Consider the following 21,272-nt stretch of genomic DNA (forward strand, 5'->3'; position numbering starts at 1 on the left):
AACTTAGTACAATAAAGATAATAAAATGTTGAATTTTTTTACCCCCGTCTCCCACACTCGATCTATTACGTATTAGACAATGATATGAAATTATGCTGATCTGCCTTTATTTGCGCACGATATTCTTAACTAAAGTCATGATATGACCATTGATATAATGGATTATAAATTTTCATAGTTTGATCACACCATATCCACTTTAAATCCCTGGAAATTCCAGCAACAATACATGTTGTCATGGTACGACACACATTTTCTTTATTGAAAAGTATCACGACACCAACGTTGAAACTGTGCAAAGGCCTTTAATGGCGAACTCCACTGGGTTGATACATAGCCTATGGGTGATGAACATACGTGTTGAGTGTATGTGCGCGCCATGCACGATGCGCGACTGCAAGGTAACAATTATGTCACAATTGCTTATTAAGGGTTACCGGTACTTTGCTAAGCCGTGAATAAACTGAAATCAGAAGTAGTGCAGTGATAATCAAACAGGCATATAAATTGTTCCAAATAGTAGCTTGAATTACACATTGAACGGTCTTAGGTAATAATAATAATATTGACTGGCTCTTCTTTCATCAAATATGTCGCCCTTAAAAGAACCATATTGCCCTCGTCTAACGAGTCGGGTCAATGTGATTCTGTTGCGGGCGACATATTTGATGTTCCCTTCAAGGTCAGTCAATATTTCATAATTATATTCTTTTTATAGTGCTTTACAGATTAATAATTACCCATATCATTGAATTCAATTGCTGTTCCACACATAAAATGCACCTCTTCACTCCCTAAGCAGTGTTCTGGTCATGCGCCATTTTACAAGCACATGGATCCCAATCTTTTGTTGACGTTCACATACAGGGTACTCATTTAACACCTGGGTGGAGAGTGGAAAATACAGACAAGGTGCCTTGCCAAAGAACAGTAACTTTGGACTTGAGATTTAGTATGACTTTTCAACAGAAATTCACAATATTTTTTTTCCATTTTTTTTTTGCTTCAAAGTATTGATTTGGGTTTGTAGCACTTCAAACATTAATGCAATTTTTACTAAGCCCAATACCAAGATTTATTTCATAACTTTTTTTTAATCTATCATTAGAATATAGTTTGCTCATTGTGCCATAATCACCTTGATAAAGATATACATATGACTTACTGAAATGGAATAGAAATAGACAAAAAAAAAATGCACATGTGATTTTGTTTTCATATGGTTATCACTACATATGACAATCTTTTTAAGACAATTCAGGCAGAAGATATAGTTCAAATAGCAATATCATAGAATGGATTTGTATTCAAGATTCCAGACTATTCATATTTTTCCGATAGAACAAACCAACCCTTGTTCAATTTCAAACATATTAGTAATACTGAAGTGGTATTTGAAAACAGCTTTCAATTGAAGGTTTGAATAAGGGATGTTAAAAGAAATGTACAGCAATGGATGGTGGGGGTGGGGCAAATACAAATCCAGTCATCAGGGGAGTGTTTCATCAACATTTTCATCCGACAAGTTGTCAGATCTGACATCTTTCTCTGATGTTGATTGGCTGAGAGGTACTGTTACTATGGTAACTGTCGGATAAAATGGGACTTGTCGGATAAAACGTCCGACAAGTCCTTTCATGAAACGCTCCCCAGGAGTTCTCTCTTGCTATTGTTCTGAAGTGGTCATTATTGCATTTCACTGAATGACGTAAGAACAGAGATATGCTATTAAAAGTCTGCCAGGGGTATAAGAACAGACTTAAATCTACTTAATGGCAGTTAGAATTAGTGGAAATATTCAAGTTTTAAACATTTACAATATTAATTTATGTACATGTATATAGAGAGTGATATAGGAGTCTATGAAGCAAGGTAATAGTAAAGCAGTTATTCTGAAAGAATCAAGCAAATATATTTGCTTATAGTAAATAAATTCAAATAATTATTCATTTATTTATTTATTGAATGAATAATGGTGTGATATAGTGTGCTTAGTATTTATATGAAGACTTTACCAGTAAGAAGTTTGCTGTGCTGTGCCATAATATGCGATATTACATATACCATTCCTGATTTACACAAGATTTTTTTTCATTCTGTTTATTTTACGGATATGATTTTTTTCCCAGTTGTAAATATATATGCACATTGTGTAAGAATTGCTAAGCTGAGGATGTTGATGATGGCGATGTATGTAGTCTTAAAGTGATGCTATTTAAATTGTAAGACTAGTGTATAATCATTCTGTGTTTGGGATGTATTATAATATCACTTGAGCCATTGAACTATACAGCAATCTAATGAGATTATCAAAATCATAACTCTATACAGTTGATTTAATTTAAATGACGGCATTATATACAGTACATCGAATATAATTTCACTGAAATAATTGATTTAGAATTTAATTACAGTTTTTACAAGCAAGTTGCATTGTTAAACAATGAACATATAAACTCATACAGTCTGTACTCCATTGTTATTAAAGTACAATCACAAATTATTTTAGTTGATTTTTTTCTCTTTTGATTTATAGGTCTGAGATATCTTACATGGAGAAGCTTATATACATCTGTCTTTTATTGTATAATTCAGGCTTAGCAAGCAATAACAGTTAAAAAAGGGTAAAGAAAGGGTCTTTCTCTGATGAAAAAATGTACTGTAAAAAGTAAAACATGTTTAGGATTACTTTTGCCTTCATAATTGTGAAACTGCCAGTCATTAAATGTTCACTCTTTTTTTCTAGGTGGGAAAAGTAAGAGTATTTTTGTATGATCTATGAAAAAGCGTATGAAAAATGTTTCTGTAACTCAAACTTGAATTTTTAGCTTTCCTTGTATTTTGTATATTTCATTCTGAATTTAGCTTTGCCTCAAGATGCGAAATATGTGCAATAGTAATAATGATATGTCCTTCTTTGTGAAACAAGAAACCAAGAAAAGATATTCTATGTACTTTAGCTACATGTAAAGGTGCTCTTGATATTAACCTCACAAGTCTGAAGTAATATGTCACATTGGTTATGCAAAATGAAACAAATATTATTTCAATTGCGGCTGCCAGCATTCAAGATTTAGTCCCAGCTGATTCAATTTTAAGTGTACATGATTTAATATTTATTCTACTGCGAGTTTACCTGCATGCTTATGGGTAGATTCAACTATGATTAAATAGGTATTGAAAATATAATTTTATTGTTGTTTGTACTGAATAAATCAAACAGTATTGCAAACAGTATTCTTTTAGAGTAATTATTTTTGCTTTGATTTACAAGTTTTGCCCATATTTTCAATCTAGTTATGTAATGATAATATTGTAGAGATTTAAGTCATGTTGCAAATTTTAGGCTTATGAGTGAGAAATTTCCTTTTGAATTCATTTTTAAAAAAGGTAGCTATTTCAATCTAGTTATGTAATGATAATATTGTAGAGATTTAAGTCATGTTGCAAATTTTAGGCTTATGAAGGAGAAATTTCCTTCATTCATTAAAAAAGGTAGCTACTATGATTGACACATCTACTATGGAGTAGTTTACCATCATTCCAACATAATAGTGAATTCCACAATAAGATTGACAGGTGGCTGTTTGTAATCAACAACATTATTGATTTGGAATGTTGATGACAAGATGTTCATTACAGGAAGGTTGATTTCAGTTATCTACATCATTCCTTCCCCAGTCATTCAACCCTCTGAACTTGCTCTGATATATGTACTTTCAATTGACCCAAGGACACTGCAGTTCATGCAAAGTGCTAGTGTGGCAGTTTGTTTTCCAAAATATGCAGATATGAATTGCCATTGCTCTTCTTTTTTTCAGTGTAACTGTATGAGAACCTATTCAATTTATTTTCAATATGACATATTTTGTGCTTCAGATGCACTGACTACTACTTCTCACAGTTAGTGGCTGTTGTGATATCCACTTCATAAAGTATATTTTCAGGAGTATGCCATTATGTTAAGAATTCATATATATATGTTGGGATAAGATCAAGATGTGTACATCTACATTTATTTGCATTTGGGCATTATGTGAGCTTGTGTATTAGCACCAAATAGAATTATTTGGGCTGCCACTTTCAATGTGTTACTTGGACTGTGTGTGGTATTATATAGTTCTATTTAAGTAATTCTCCATAGAAAGCTGACCAGGTTCTGAATATATTTGTCAGAAATTCTTGTCATGATGCTATACTTTAATAGAAATATGAATTACAAGGGTAAATCTTGGTTGATAAAATGTCCCTAGAACTGCTTAAATGTTTTTGCAATGGAAGTAGTAAATTATTGCATGACCAAATCAAGAACATTAAAGGGGAAGTTCACCCTGGAGATTTTTTTTTTTTGGGGGGGGGGAAATACCAAGAAATTTTTTAAAAATTGTTGGTAATGGTTTGGGGAAATTCCATCAAAGATGAAGAAAATTATAAAAAGTTTAATTTTTTTAATTTTTGATTTCATGTATGAGCAACTGTCCCATATGATTTGTAATATAAAATGCATAAATCATATTTTTTAATGGTTCGTGATGACTAATTGTTGTTTTCTTTCAGGAGCGGGTGTGAAATAATTTGTTGGTAGATAAACTGAAGGTACAATAATAACTACAAAAGACATTTAATTTAATGTTTATTCTATTCCATATATGGGTATGCTGTTTGATAAGACAACACAAATTAAGTAATTTAAGTAAATTTTTGATGGATTTTCTACTAAGCTTTACCAATATTTTACAACGAATTTTTCTGCTATTTTTACAATAAATTTTTGGTCAGGGTGAACTTCCCCTTTAACAAATTTGAAGCTGTTCATTTTCATGTATGTAAACATATGCATACATTTCCCCCACCAATTTCTATTTTACTTTTTTTTAAATGAGCATAACATTCTGTTATACTGTTAATTTCTTAACCCTGTCCATGATATTTTTATTTTTTAATGTTAGTATTACACAAGTTTAAAGTGCAGTTATAATGATTTAGATTATTCAAAAAGTCACCATCACTTTGTATGTAATTTTCTAAAAAATTGGTTTATTTCATTTATTTCCAAATGTTAATGCAGATTTTCCCCTTTTCTGTCTTTGGTAAAGATATGTTCATAAAATACAAACGTGCAACCATTTTATTTATATGTATATATGGTGAAGAGACTAATGTATATATCATTTTTAAACAAAGTTTGAATTTGTGTTTTATATTCACATGGTATTTCTTTGTGTCATTTTTCTATGTGTTATTATTTGTAATTAATGAAAATAATCACACCCAACTGCAAGCAGACAACCTCTTTGATCACCTTGATGTTTACACAAACATTGGGAAATGAGAATGTGGTAATAACTGAAGGTGATCAAGTGGACTTCAACATATAAGATTAAAATAATTCTTCTCGGATATAGCATGAATTTGAGTCAGTGTTGGGCGATTTCAATTTTGGTGATGACATCTGGGCCGTGTCTTACAAAGAGTTAAGATTGATCCAATCAATCAAGTATATGGAAATCCATCAATGTCATAATTTTTTCTTTAGGAAATTTGCTCAATGTCCTTTGAAAAGAAAGAGAAGCATACTGAATTTTCAAGAAAACAGTGAATGTATGAATATACATCATTTCTAGAAAATATTTTGACCAAACATGTATTTTAGATGTTGCCGTTGCTGGCTTTCCATAGTTATGATTGATCAGATCAATCATAACTCTTTGTAAGATGGGACCCTGTTGTTGGTGTTTGGCAGGCTGATTTCTACACCAACCAGAGCAATAAACTTATATGAGGCTTTCTAATATACAATTACTAAAGTTTAAGATATGAGGTTAAAGGGCCTTATTCACAGAAAAATAAAAACTTGACCCAAAGAGGATGTCAAGTATCCTCAAATGTCAAAAGTAAAATTCAAATTTTCAGAAAGAAACAACAGTTTGATGCTTAACTGAGGAAATAATTTGTGCAGGATGGAGAAACAAATGTCATTAAAAATATATTCCACATAATTTTCTCTTCTGAAGGTGTTTATTTTTCTAAGCATGTGTATGTTTTTAAATAGGGATATGGTTGATTTTGCAATTAAAACTTCAATTCTGCAAGAAGAGTTAAATGACATTCCCTCCATTATTTATCTTTGATGCATTTTATCATTATGCTTAATTCACCCCGGAGTCAAGAGTATGCTGGGTAAATATGTATCTTAAACCTTGTAAAACACAACACTTTATTCAGTCTCTGTTCCGAGAAATTCCACCAGCTCATTATTTTTGACAAGGGGGGGGGGGGGGGTAACTGAAATTCCGAAGTGGTACAAAGCAAAATATTTTGCATTTCTGTTTATAGATACGTACAATAGACAAGTCGGTACTTAAACAGACAAAGCGGAGGGGGGAGGGGTAATAATTTGATTAAAAGTTATGTACAACTTTACAACAAATGGAATATAGCCAGCCAAATGTGTCTTTCCTTTCAGTAATTCTTGATCACATTAGCTCAACCTGATATGTTTACCAGTGAAAAGATTTTCTGGCAAAGCATATTATTTTGCTTTATATCATTTAAAATATATTTGGAATAATGTAAAACTTTGGGCTTTATATTTTTAGTTTACAAACATCTTTATGAACCTTCCTTTCTTTCTCGCATATTCATTCAGACATTTTCATACATTCAAACATTTTAATCATTTATAAGCTAAATAAAATGACTGTGAAAAAAAGAGACAAAGTTGACTTATTCATCCACAACAATCTTTAATGGTTAGTTTTATCTCGAGAAGTTACCAATCATTTGTATTTGACAGTTGATATAAATGATTTGACTTTGTAAAATCATATCCCTCCTAAAACTTGCATTTAGAAATCAATGTATTTTTTTATGCTGTGATCAAAATAAAGTTTATTATGAATCGGATGGAAGTATCATGAATGTCTTATTGCCTTACTGCTAATATTAGATAAGATACACTTCAAAGAAGAAAAATATACAAATAAAAAAAATATCTTTCATCTCTACTGCAAATCAAGTGCATTTCTTAAAGATTTCAGAATTCATTTACTAATTTGAAAACATTTTGAACACCTCATATTGCACTTTTGTGGCACTTTGCCATCAGACTTGAATCTTGAAATAATTTGACATTTGGGATAATTGCAACAAAGTGATCAAATTGTCATAAAATAGTAGCACATACATTCAATTTGTATATGCAGCATGTATAAATAATTTCTCAGTATTAATTGACTTTAAAAGCACTTAAATTGCAGTATTTCTGAATGTACATTTTCTATCAAAGTTTCTGTTCCTGTATTTCAATATTTTAAGAGCATAATATCATATTATAGCCCTTTGAATCACCGTTATTTACTTCTTCACTTCTTTGTTTGACTTTAAGGCACTTTGACTGATATCTATAAAATGATGGAATTACCAATCAATAAACAAATTACTAACTAATTAAAAAAATCAATACTTTCTCAATTGAAACACACCATGATGACATTGCAATGAATCAATACTAAAAGAAAATAAATTTCTCAGATAAAGTAGAGTTCAAGTCATCAAAGGCTATTTGGAAATTGGAGGAAAGAGGGAAGCAATAGGGGGTATTGATGGTTCTCGGTTGTTTCTTGGAGGGTTGATATTTCGATGGGCACTGCCCTTGCCAAGTCTTAGCAAAACACTGAGGAAGAGAACAAAAAGAGTGGAAAAGTAAAGAAGAGGAAAAGAAAAAAAAAAGCATTAAAGATAAGAGAGAAAAGGAGATGAGAGGAAGGAAAAGAAAGGATAGAAGAAAAGCAGGGAGAAGAAGAGAAGTAAAGGAAGAGAACAGAAAAAAAATTAAGGGAAGAGGAAAACAGAATGAATGAATTTTAATGGAATAGGGAGAAAAAAAGAAGATAATCGGATGAAAAGAGACATAAAGGAATGCTTGATTGTTTAACCTCACAGAAGCGCCATGAGCACCGAAAGGTGGACCTGTGCGCAATATAAGTAGCCATCACTATTATTATTATTAGAATAACAACAGTAGAAAGTATGAATACGTAAGCAACAATCATATTTATACTTAAAAGAATTGGATGAACTGTTAACATGTTATGGCTAGGACTGTTCACATATATTTTGACAGAAAACATTCTGAACTGGACAAATGCTCATTGCACTACTTCATAGCTTACTTTATGATAAATAGAGCTCCATAACGATTTCACAAAACATAGAGCAGAACAAGTAGTATGCCTTTTTGTTTCAAGGAAATTCCTTGAAATAATAAATTAATCATACTATTAAACTAAAGAAAAACCTGCCTTGTGAAAAAAGGTATGCAGGTAAATCTTTTGGGACCACTGAAATACATTCAAGAGAGGCAAAATTCAACCTAGAAGATGTAAATGATGCATGTTTTCTTATACTTTAATCTGAACAAATGCTTTGATTTTGGCAATTATTTAATGGAAGGTCAACTTAAAGAGTAAGCAAACTGACCAGCACTCTATGTGTTTCTCTCATTGACTGTGTGCTATAAACAGTTAGTCTTAGAATATACCTTTTGATTTACCTATTAATAATACAGACAACAAATAAGCCTATAATACTATTTCTATATAGAATCTAAAATATTTTGAGAGGAATTTACTTGTTTATCTATTTGGTAACATAATAACTGCAGTATGAATGCATAGGATAGTAAATAAGCATGTTATCATTCAGGTGGACATATATTACATCAAGACTACACTGTTTTGAATGTTACATTATGGATTAGGAACCAGGGGGGTGTTTCAGAAAGACTTAAGTATGACTTAAGTCGCACTTAAATGCCGACGCGCACATGATATGCAACACACAATCTGATTGATGGATACGCGGTCGTGCGCGTCCCGTGCGCATGATCTGACAAATGTGGTGATGTCTCCTATACCGTACGTAACTGGAAATTTAAGTGCAAATCCAAGTCACACTTAAATCTTTGTGAAACACCCCCCTGGTCAGATTTGAGTAGTTAAGGACACGAGGTGGTGCTGCTTGTTCATTTCTATTATAACCACTATTATATGTGTACATACTCCTGTGCAGTCTTGCGTCTTGTATTGATATCCATATCAAGCATCCTTGGAACAGTCACAAGAGCTGTAGTAGCTTCCCAGTTAGCAGGCATCTGCATAAAGAACAGAAAAAAGACATTGAACTTTGACATGCTGATATAAGGTCAAATCTTCTTGGATGATTAGAATAGCTAAGATTCAGGTAAAGTTGCATCCAAGGCTCTGTTACACATGTAATTTCAGAGTAGCTTTCCAGATCCCTAATAATTTATTTTCTATACAGAAATGTGAGGATGGTAAGGGTAAAGACTAGAGCTGAGTGATGTCAAAACTTTGATGAGGATGCTGTTTTAATGGTTGGACTGTTGTTTTTTTTTCTCTTAAGAAATTGAATACATTAACATGGATGGTTGTGTTCTCAACAACTAACATCCTTTATCAATAACATAAGCACATATTATAAATCACCGGTAATTCCTTTATCTTTTTAATCCATCTACACCTCAGAATGTTTTAACAAATAGATGGAGCACAGTGAATGCCGATCCATTATCAATATCATTATTTCAAAACCTTTAAATTCCTGATTATTTGAAAATAAAGTTGAATAAGATTTTTGGACTTGCACTTCACTGCAAATCTTTCTGCCAAAGGCCCGGAACATCTAACGAGTTCCAAGACCTGCCATGCAGACCAGGCCTAACCTACCCTCCAGAAGGGTCCAGGTTCTCCCAACAGGGCCATGCCAGTCCCAATGACAGACTCCTTATCCATGCTAACAGGTACATCCATATGAACACCACTAGACGGTATCTTGTGCTTGCGTCGTCTGCTTGGTGGTTTATAAGGTCTGAAGGTTGCAGTTGTAGGTCGTATCATACTGATACCAGCTTCTTGTGATACAGCATCAAAGCTGTCAAGAGATGGAAGATACTGTCAACTGAATACAGACTTATTTTAAACTTGTGTATGGTAAGTAAACATCACATTTGTGATTACATTAATTTGTAGTCTTGCATAAAAAATATCATGCTTGATGCCATTCACGATTTTAGTGAAAGCTCAGTAAAATATTCGTAGTAAGCAATGTTATTGTTTGCACATTACAACTCAATTTTTATTTCAATGAATTATTTCACATTTACAGAACATCAATGCAATTTGCATATAATGTCACATAAGGTATGAAGTCAAAATGCTGTAGACATTCTTTGATGAAAACAGGCAAGGCCTAAATAAAATGATTTGTTTTTTCCTATCTATATCATGGTACTTCAGTATTACTTTACTTTACCAATAAAAAGAACTGAATCAATCTATTAATCCATGCTTAAAATTGTCTGTACCTCACTGGTTCTTTCTCTACTACAAATTTGATTGAAAACTTCTAACTCTTAATTCCAAATTCCCTTTCTCATCTCTCATTTTAAGGACATGATTAGATGTCCTTAAGTACTAGCTATTGAGGAAGGGGGAGGAAGGAGACTCACATGGCTATCATTTGTTCATAGAGCTGTGTTCTTTGTTGCTTCAGTAATTCTCTTCTATCCCTCCATTTATTGATACTCTGATGAAAAAGAAAGGAAATATAGATTTCATAAAGATTTTTGTTTTTAAGATGATAAATCCATTGAATTATTTTCAAATACATATTTCTGTCCAACGATCCAACAAATGATTAGCAAATAAAAATGGCTGCATCATTCTGACTAAATGCATGCCAAATAATAACAAAACATCAACATACAAAATTGATATTGTAGCAAGATTTTGTTGTTTATTACCAAGTGGAAAAATCAACTGAGCGACGAGATAAAACTATAAGGTCTGAAATAAATAAATCTTGAACTTACCGTGCACATTCGTTTCTCCATCCTCTCCAAAAAGCTGGTAAGACGTTGGTCCTTCTCTTTCTCTCCCTCCTTTTCACTTTTTATCTTTTCAAATAACTCCTCTGTCAAGGATCATTTTTAAAAGAAAAATAAGCATCAATAAAAACAATCACAATTTGCAATATTAAGTTAACCATTATTGGTAGTGGATTGTTTTGAACACTGAACATCTCTCTAATGGAGGAAAAGGGTTTCAAAGGAGGGACCTCCATGATTTCAACCATTAAACACGCATTCACAATGAAAATCGGCACATATATCACCGATGACATTATAGATGCAAAGTTGTATTGTCAATTATACCATAAACTTAAATGATGAAGCGATCATGCTAATTTAAAATCAATATTTAAACCTCAAGTGAAGCACCAATACTGCTATGGATCTGATGTTTCCAATATATGCAATATGCTTCAGGGTGAACCATGAGCAAACAATCATTTTACGATATGCATTTTGATTGAAAATCAGCAAATCGTTAATGTTAGAGCCGTGGTGTAGTGGTTCTGACTCTCGCCTTGTAAACAGAGGATCGTGTGTTCGAATCCCACCGCGGTCTAGCGTCCTTTGGCAAGGCGTTAATCCACACTTTGCCACTCTCGACCCAGGTGCTAATTGGGTACCCGGTAGGTTGCGAAAGATATTGTATATTTGATTTTGCCAGCGCCATAATGAGGCTGCGATGAATGCAAGGAATGCTCCCCAGGGAGTGGAAATTGTGCACTTTTCGTGCGGGATTGAAATGAATCCAATGACCGGGGTAATAATATGCTGTAACGCGCTTTGAGCCATTCTGGGAAAAGCGCTTTATAAAAATTGGCTATTATTATTATTATTATTAGTGTTCTTAAAACTGTATCAATGATCATGTATAGAAATAACTTGAACCAAATTGTGTAACTGCTTTAGGAATATGATTGTTGAATGAGAACTAACTTTTCTGTTCTTGTAACCGTCTGAATGTGATGTATCTCTCAAAGAGACTTCTTAATCTGATCTCGGGGACCTCCATTGTTTGGGTGATTATATTCACAGTTATCTGCATCAAAAACAATTAAAACAATTCTTAAGTCCAAAATGGCAAAAATACTTAAAGACATAGACTTTCATCCAACTGCTAACAACAAAGCATTAATGTCTGTACATTATTCAATATATACAACTAGAATACCTATTACTTTGAGCCCTCTTCATGGGCCCTCAATGATGATTGTGGTCAGTCTTACAAAAGAGCAGAAGCATAGAAAGTCTTTTACACTCTTAGTACCTGTTTGCATAAAGTTCACTGTCTTAAAATAAACCCAGGAATGCAATTATTTTGTCATTCTGAATCAACTGTTATTCTATTCCATTATGGAAATAAAAGGCTTCTTTGTAGAATAAGGGCAGAGTAAATGCAATTATTGAGCTCAACCGTCTGGTATTTACCGTATGCAGCTCTTGTGATATTTTGTTTTCCTTGAAGGCTTCTTCTAGCATGTTGAGATTCTTGAGTTGATCGCTGACTTTCATCCTCATCTGCTCAACATTAGGTTTCTTCAGAGCTGGGCGGGGCTATCAGGAAAAAAAAAGTTCAAAAGTCTTCACAAGACCACTCTCTTCATTGCACTGAAAATCAATAGCTATAAAGCACCATAGAATGATCATGTTAATGATAATAAACAGTTTATATATAGATCATATCACATAATGTCAGTATGTCTTTAAGTGCTTTAGAACAAAAGATATAGAAAAAGAAGTGTTACTAAGTTCACTTGTCAAATTAAGGTGTATTTTAAATAAGTGTAATTTAAAAAGTGTTCTATACTGAATGGTTTTATGAAATTAATTTGGAATATTATTCCATCAAGCTGGGGTGGCATGAACTCAAGAACAATCACCATATGTTTTTGTAAAGACTAGAGGAAATAATAACAATTTTTTATCATGTCATGAAATATTAGTATTGGTTTGTGCATCCAGCAAGTGAATTATCTACTTAAAAAGTAGCCAGTCTATGGAAACATTGAAAAGTAAATATCAACAAAATATTGTATTTGATTCAGAATTGGACTAGTAAACATTGTGCATACTGCAAGACAGGGGTTGTTATTACACTTCTTTGTAGTACAAGAATTAGAGATTTCGGCAGCTTCAATGTTTGACTTAAGATGCAAATAGAAGCAAATAAGATGGAATGGCTTGATGTCTACCTGTTCTTCAACACTGTTGAGTCTTGATACAAGAACTTGTTGGTTACGTTCTTGCTGGGCTTGGCTCATCCTCATGTTTCTCAGCTTAGCATCTCTCTTCTTCACCTCTTCACGGAATGCAACCTCCCTATCATAAATGACAAAGAAGCAAATAATAGTAATAACAGCTGGATTTATATACCACTTTTTGCCTTAGGATACAAAGCGCAACTATTATTACCTTGGCTTTGGCTCGAGCTACCACTTTATCAGTGGCGCTCAGTGCATTTGAGGAATTAATCTTGTCAGGTGCCCATTCATCTCACCTGGGTCAAGTGCTGAAGGAAACAATGCCATAGCTAGGATTCAAACCCATGACCCTCTGTTGGATTAGGAGAGGGTGATTGGTTTGGGGTTGGGTTGATGATGGAAGATACATTGAATCAAGCAAAGAGGGAAAGAAGTGACAAGGGAGATTGCAGCCCATTAACGAGGACAAAACAGGATTTAAAACTTTGGTTGACGGACTGATTGAGTAAAGACATGAAATTATACGGGTCAAAGTGTATGACAGTGTTACAGGTAATAGGTAACTTTGTAGAAGTTTTAGATGCTTTCAACTTCTATTCTTGTTGATTATTTGGGTCTAATTACCTTTATTTTTATCTTATCATTCTCCTGTTATTATTCAACATAGTTTATTTGATACCAATTCATGCATCTATACATACACTATTACATCTTAGTTCCTCAAGGTGATCTAAATGAAGGTAGAAATTTTTGAGACACTAAATATGACTCCTATTAGATTTCTACATGTATTTATGTGATTGTAGAGGCTTGTTATAATTTTTATATTTTTATATTTGTGCAGGAGAAGGAAAGAAGGAGGGGTTGGTGTCTCTTATTTGAATTGATCAATAATTGACTTACATTGATCGTAACTCCCTCTGTAGGTTGCTTGCATGTAGGATTTGTGTCTTGTGTCTCTCCAATAAGGCATTATATTTCTCTTCCTTTAATGGTCACAAGAAAAATAGGAACCCTAAATCAATGACTACAAAGAATATTAAGCCCAGCGCACACTTCGCAATCCAATGCGACACAATTTTTTAATAACTCACATTTTGTATTACATATGAAAGGTTCAAGAAGTAAGATTATTTCATTTTAAGTTCGGCATGATGTTAGGAATAATAAAATCATTATTTTGCTTTGCGGAAAGCCCTGTGGTTGGAGTAAAGTCCAAATCGGCTTCAAGTTGCAGCGGATGATGACATAATTGCAATTTGGATTTAAATTTGCTTTTATAGGATCCTAAAGGGAGGCTCGAACTAGACTGAATTTCGATGTCAGTAGTCCTACCACTATTCTGAACTCTGATTGCTAAGATTTTATCGGTTGGCATGTCCATATAAAATGTTATTACAATTTCTTTGAAATTCAGATTGCAACAAATCGCATTGTGTGCTATGGGCTTTAGAGTTTTTTCTTATATTTTTCAGTTTCTTTATACAATGGAAAAATACATAAATTCTATCAATATAACAAACCTAGTATCTAGGATTTTGAGGAAAATCATTATTTTCATTGTAACTCGATAATCTATGAAATGACATTTTCTCCAAATACCATGCGTCTTTCATCACTACACTGTGAAGCAAAATACTATTCCTTTGAATACAGTCTCTCACAGAGATATTTTTATACTCCAAAAAAAATCATTTTTTTAGATAGGGTTATGTCACTTCGGCAGTGATTAAAATACATTTTGCCAACCATTTATATTCACAATTACATTAAAAAATGGCTATTTAAAAACTTTTGCACACTGCATTTAATAATGGAGTCTATTCATTGTAATTATAAAACAAACAATGTGTTTTCTTTATTAGAATTTAATTATAACATTGCTTTTCTTTATTCCAAGCACTTCAGTGATTAGGGTATTTCTCTTATTCATATTAAAAAAAAACATATAAACAGTATACTGTATTTCTTTGGTTTTCTGCCATATCTGACTTCCATTTGCTAAAGAATACACGGTATATGTTTTCATAAGGTTTGTTATCCTTTAAGATCAACAAGTAAATAAGGTACTTACATTGATCCTTTTCATTTCTTCAAAGCTAACCTGAGCTGCATTCATCTGGTCTTGATACTGTTGTAGCATAAAAAAAAACAGATAAAAAGAGATTTACAAACATTACTTTATACTAGACTAGTACTCGTTCATATCAAGATAGGTTGCTTACTTTTTTTAAGCAGAAATGTATCCCCACTCAAAACATATAAATGTTTCCTGCCTTTAAATCACCATTTTTTTATCATTCTCTGTCAAGGGGATTAACAATTATTTTGATACATTATGTAATGATGGGAATAATATTGTTGTTAAACGTTACAAAATCATAAACATACTTCTTGGCTTGAGAAATTTCAAACACTCATAGCAAATTATGCACTTGTATAGTACACTAACTGCTTCATATGACTAATAAAGGTAAAATAGAGTACACAATAACTTTGCATTTTAAGAATGAGAAAAGCTTTAATACCTTTAATATCCTTTCGTTCAACTGCTGGTTCTCCTGACAGAGTTTATCCACATCTACACTGCAATCTACAGAGGGCGGTGTTGCCGGAGTCTTCACTTTGGCGGTAAGTGCTTCCTTTAGCTCTATGCGCTGAAGATGGAATGAGTAACAAACTCAAACATTAATAAAGACTATACAGCATAGTATGTAAGTACCTCAAATGCTCTTTCAAATATCACAGGTTTGATAACACCTCCACAGATGTTAACAGCATTGGAAGTTATTTACTATGCAGTGTCAATGGATCCTTTCTGTATCTCTCTGGCACAAAATTACAAAGGAAGCTTTAAATTGATGGGTACAGTTTAAATTGATGGGTACAGTTCAAACTTCAATTGCCCATGGATGTAATTAAGTACATGTGACCAGATTAAAGCCACCACATTAGGGTTTAAACTTTTTCTGTGTAAATGGCACTTTAAAATGCAAGGTATTTGTGTAAATGGTACCCTCCATGTTGTATAGCTGGGAAGCTCCATCTTGAGAGAGTCATTCTAAATGTATTGCAATCAGATATTCAAGTAAACTGTTTTAACTGCCATGGTTTGTGCATGAAATATAAACATACACCACAAAATGACAGGATAAATTATACTATACAAGTAAGCTTACATGCACTTGCTCTTGTAAAAGCACAAGTGTAAGAAATTGTTTTAAAAGTTATTCTACAACACTTTGGTCCAATATATTGGTACTCAAAACTGTTTGGAAGCTCGGTGAAATGGTAACAATTTTACAAAGGGTGATTTGGGACTCCTCACTGAAAGATTTGTAAGTATAAAGGAGTAATAAAATGAAATGCAACACAATTTTCAACCAACTTTTGTTACACATTTTGCAACTAGCACTGATTTAAAAAAAATCTGTGTTTAAACAATGCTTTCTGCAACGACCCCCTGGAAAGTTTTCATAAAAAGTAAGATTTAAGATACCAATGCAAATGGTATTTAATACGCAATCTCACTGAAAACTGCCTAAGATTTGTGCATTATAGTAAATGACCAATACAATAAGGTGTCATATACTGTGCACAACTTGGAATATCCAAGCAAATCTAAATCACACTTGTTCTTTTTGAAACACCTCTCCCAACCCCATAAAAAGTCTGGACAAAGTCGTTCGAATCAACTTGTTAGAATAACAAAATTTATATTAGTCATAACAGATTATAAACAAAAAGCAGGATTAGTCTATGAACCTCACCTTATTCATAAGAGCTTGTGCAATCTTTAATTCAAGTGACACCAATACTGTGAGAACAATGTAGATGACATGCAAATGGTAACATGAAAAGAAATGGATGGGCCCATGATAGCATGGAAAATCAGCTAGAGTTTCATGAAGCAGTTTGCAGGTGATTGTCACTGACAGATATTAGCTACCCAATTCTTTGTATTTCAGTGGCTGAGATCAAATTTGTCGCTGAAAATCAGTGTCAATGCGTGCTGCTTCATGAAGGGCTCTCCAGATGAAGATGAAATGGATAGGGTTCACCACAAGACAAAAGCAGAAAGAGTGATAGATGAGAAAAGATGATAAGAAGATTCTGAAAACTTGGTACAAACATTATTTCAATTCTATCAAACAATGGCAGTTGCTGACAAATGTTTTTTTAGGGAGATTTGGATTTTGAACCAATTATCTAAATCTGGTTAATTGATATCTTGAAATAGGTATTGATATAAACATAGTGTAATTGTATAGTGAGAATGAATCATAATCACTGAATAGTGGCTTTGACATCTGCTTTTAGTCAAATTTTGTTTATTTTGGTCACAATTTTAAGATCAGACATAGTCAATACTTTGTTTTCAAGAAATCTGACATGTCCTATAAATGTTGAAATATAAATGTCTTCTATTTTACCATGGATACAATTTTATGGAGCATATCCTAAAGAAACAAAAAAAGTATTACTTCTTTGAAGCAGATAGAGTGGAAATACATGTAAGGTGGTGATGAAAATTAAGAACAAAGAACTTGAAGAAGATAGACACGTGATAAGCAATGAAGGGGAAAGAAAATATGGAGGTGAGATTTTTATGAAAGAGTTGAGTAAACATTAATTTGAAGGAACATTTCTACAGAACAGAGATTAGTTTTCAGCATGCAAATAAATGAAACTTGGATGTGAACAGCACAGCATGCATCAAATGGGGTTTAGTTGATAGGATCATAATGTAAGGCACATTGCAGGAAAAGTTGGAATCAAAAGCAAATTCAAACGCAAATTGAATTTCAACCAATCGAAAGAGCACATTTTGGACTTGCAGTTAATATTCTGAGATACACACAACTCTTTCTACAGCAGGCCGATGACACTCTCTTGGTTAACTATTTTATGTTATTTTTTAAAGCAGGGGTGGAGTTAAGGGTAATTAGATTATGAAAAGTAGAGGCATGAGAATACATCCATGCATTGATACACATTTGATTAATCCACAAAAGAAGGTAAACAAGGAAGACAACCTTACAGATACATGTATATTCATGGAAAATAACACAGATTATAACAATGAATGGATTTCATTTTTTCACCTACATTCCATAGCATTTCCAGCCAACTGGTTCAAAGATCTTCTGATATCTGTTGCAACTTTCTGTATAAATGAAAAGAAATGATAATCTCCATTTTCAGTGTGAAAATGTTTTTTTTGCCAAACGAAAGTAAAAGGTATACATGTATATAACAGCACAACAGATATGAAGAAATTGAGTCTTAGCAATTTTCCACTTTTTCACATCTTTTTTGTTTATATTACACATAAACAATAGATTTTATATATCTTGAAAAATAATAAATGAATATTATACTACTATTATCTTTAAAAATGAAATCTTTAATTTCATCTGGCATTGAATTGAAACTTTCACAATAAATGGATCTTCAGATTACACTAAATACAGGCTTAAATTATAGCATTATTACTTCCTTAATGACAAAAGTTTAAAAATCAAATACCTCTTCAATAATTAAATTATCCATCTGCCTTATTTCATGAGCTGTATCTAGAAGACCTGAAAAAAAGATCAATAGGAGAAAAGAATATATGCCTCCTTTAGATATGGGGTCTGTTTCTTTTTACAATTAACAATTACAAGCTTTTGGAATCTTTCAATCTGATTGGCTGCTGGTAAATTTGTTATAGAAATTGTGCATTTGTTATTATAATCAATCTGTATAAAATGAGCCCTTATGTGACAGAGCTCTGCAACTTTTTTAACAGCATTCAAATATGCTGGGACAAAGTACACTAGTGATAATGTATGTATAATTGCTTGAAGTATAACACACACAAAAAAGTCTACAGACTTGCTGAAAAACAACCTTGTGGCTGAAAGCAGCTCTGTAGCTCTCCATATTGACATAAACAAAAGAATACCAATCTAAAAAAAAAACTTTTTAACAGTATTCCGAAGTGGTGAGACAAATTACATCACTCATATTAATAAACAAGCATTATATTCTTTTGTCTAAAAAAATGCATCATATGCTTAACATCTAAAAAAATTTCTATAGACTAGCTGAAAAACAACTTTGTTGTTGAAAGCAAAATCTCTGCATTCAATAGATGAATATAATATCATGGTTTCAAACTGTTTAAAACCTGAGTCACAGGATTAAGAAAGCAATGTTCTACAAAATGAGCTAACACATCACCTTATTCAACTCACTTTCTTTTTCTAAGATGACAGCGATGCTTTCTTTGAATCTATTAATAGCTCTCATCATGTGAATGCTCTCTTTATGAATGTTACCAAGTTGCATCTTAATGTCCTGCTCTTGTCTTCGCTTCTCAGCAAGAAATCTGCAAAGAAATTACATGAAAGAAAATATGAGATGAATAGTAACACAATTGATCTCTGTGTTTAGAAGAAATTCTAAGAAGTTTAAAATTCGACTTTTCCTCCTCAAAAGAATAACTGGATTAACCCTCCCTCTAGCAGCAATTTCCATTATTAATTTCAACCTCATTGGTTTGACTGTCTTAAGATTTGATATTGATATTCAACTTTAATCTTTCAACTGTGACACTTACCGACTCTTCTCTTTGTCCAGATAGTCTTTCAGTTTGTTAATCTCAGATTCATAATCTCCTTTGATGCTAGTCAGACGTTGTTTGAAGTTTGTTGATGTGTCACTGGATACAGGAACCTCCTTGACCTTGGGTGCCCTTTGTGCTTCCTTGACCTGCCTTCCGAGTTCAGAGATCTTTTGCTCCTAGTGTTTCAGAAAAAACAAGTAATTGATATGTCTAGCTCAGATTTATTACATTAATTAAGACTGTACAATTTAGCAGAACTTGGAGGAGCATTGTCTGTATTTTGCTCTATAACAAATACATACCGGTACAACCAATGCTATAAATTTAGATAACAAGATCACGTCTATAATATACCATGCACTGAAGAGTCAGAAATTGACATTAAGAGTGGTATTTTCTTGCATTAGAAGGAAGTCTTACTGGAAGACTACAGGGTCCGTTTTAATCTGAACTTCTCATCTGTCAAAGTATATTACCTTTCATGTTGAAAAGGTATCTTAGAGGTTTAAAGTTCATTTGACATCACAGTGTTATTGATGTGGTACATTAATTTTAGTAAAAAATTAGGTTAGCTTTATTAAACTTAACAAAGATAAAGGAATAAAGTGGACTCATAATGGCTTACTTCGATAATCTAGGTAAAATATCACATGATTTGTTACTGTGTTCATAATATAGTGAATTTAAAAATATATTGGACAATAAACTAATATATGTTTTGATTCATCCACAAAGAAAGTCAAGTTATGATAGAAAAATTAAATCTTTTCATCTGGACTTACTTTCATGAAAATTGAGAAGTTTCACGTCCAATCGGGGACACTTCTTCAGCTCGTAGATTTATTTTTAGATTGGACAATACTTTTTTTTTTAATCACATGTGTAAAGTAAAGTATGTATTTCAATATATTTATCGACAATTTTGGTAAGAATAATGGAAGTATAATTGTACCTGTTTATCTATTGTTGCTTCTTTTGAATCTAATTCAGCTTTCTGTGATGAAATCTCTCGGTGAAGATCATCTATCTATAAGAAAAAAAAAGTTTCTTCACACTTCATATTGTCAATTACAAAATCAAAGTAAAGGATGTTTACTGCATAATTTTAACAGAGCTCTCTACCTTTAGTGCTAATCAGTAATCAAATTACTTTAAATATATCTTTTGATAAAAAATCAAGCAACTTATTTATATATATGTTTTAAATATGCAATGGGCATTCATATTATACATGCATGCTACAATGACCTTTAGTCAACTGAACTACAGTTTCAGTAAAGGGGCTGACTGACTGGGGAAGGAATGATGTACATAACTGAAATCAACCTTCATGTAATGAATATCATGCATCTTGCAATCAAAATTCCAAATCAAGAGAGATGTTAATTACATCAGACCATCTGTCAATTATATTGTGAATTTCACCATGTTGGAATGATGGTAAACTACACCATAATATATATCTGTCAATCATAAGTTATTGATCATATTGATCATAATTTCAAGCAAGAAATCTCAGCTCCAT

General features: G+C 32.6%; 1 pseudogene; it reads right to left on the minus strand.

Moving 5' to 3' along the window:
* Positions 1-7,488: 7,488 nt before the first annotated feature.
* LOC129257529 (uncharacterized) overlaps positions 7,489-21,272 on the minus strand; it is a 28,545-nt pseudogene continuing 14,761 nt past the window's right edge.

The sequence above is a fragment of the Lytechinus pictus genome, chromosome 1 (assembly GCF_037042905.1).
Source record: "Lytechinus pictus isolate F3 Inbred chromosome 1, Lp3.0, whole genome shotgun sequence".
NCBI lineage: Eukaryota > Metazoa > Echinodermata > Echinoidea > Temnopleuroida > Toxopneustidae > Lytechinus > Lytechinus pictus.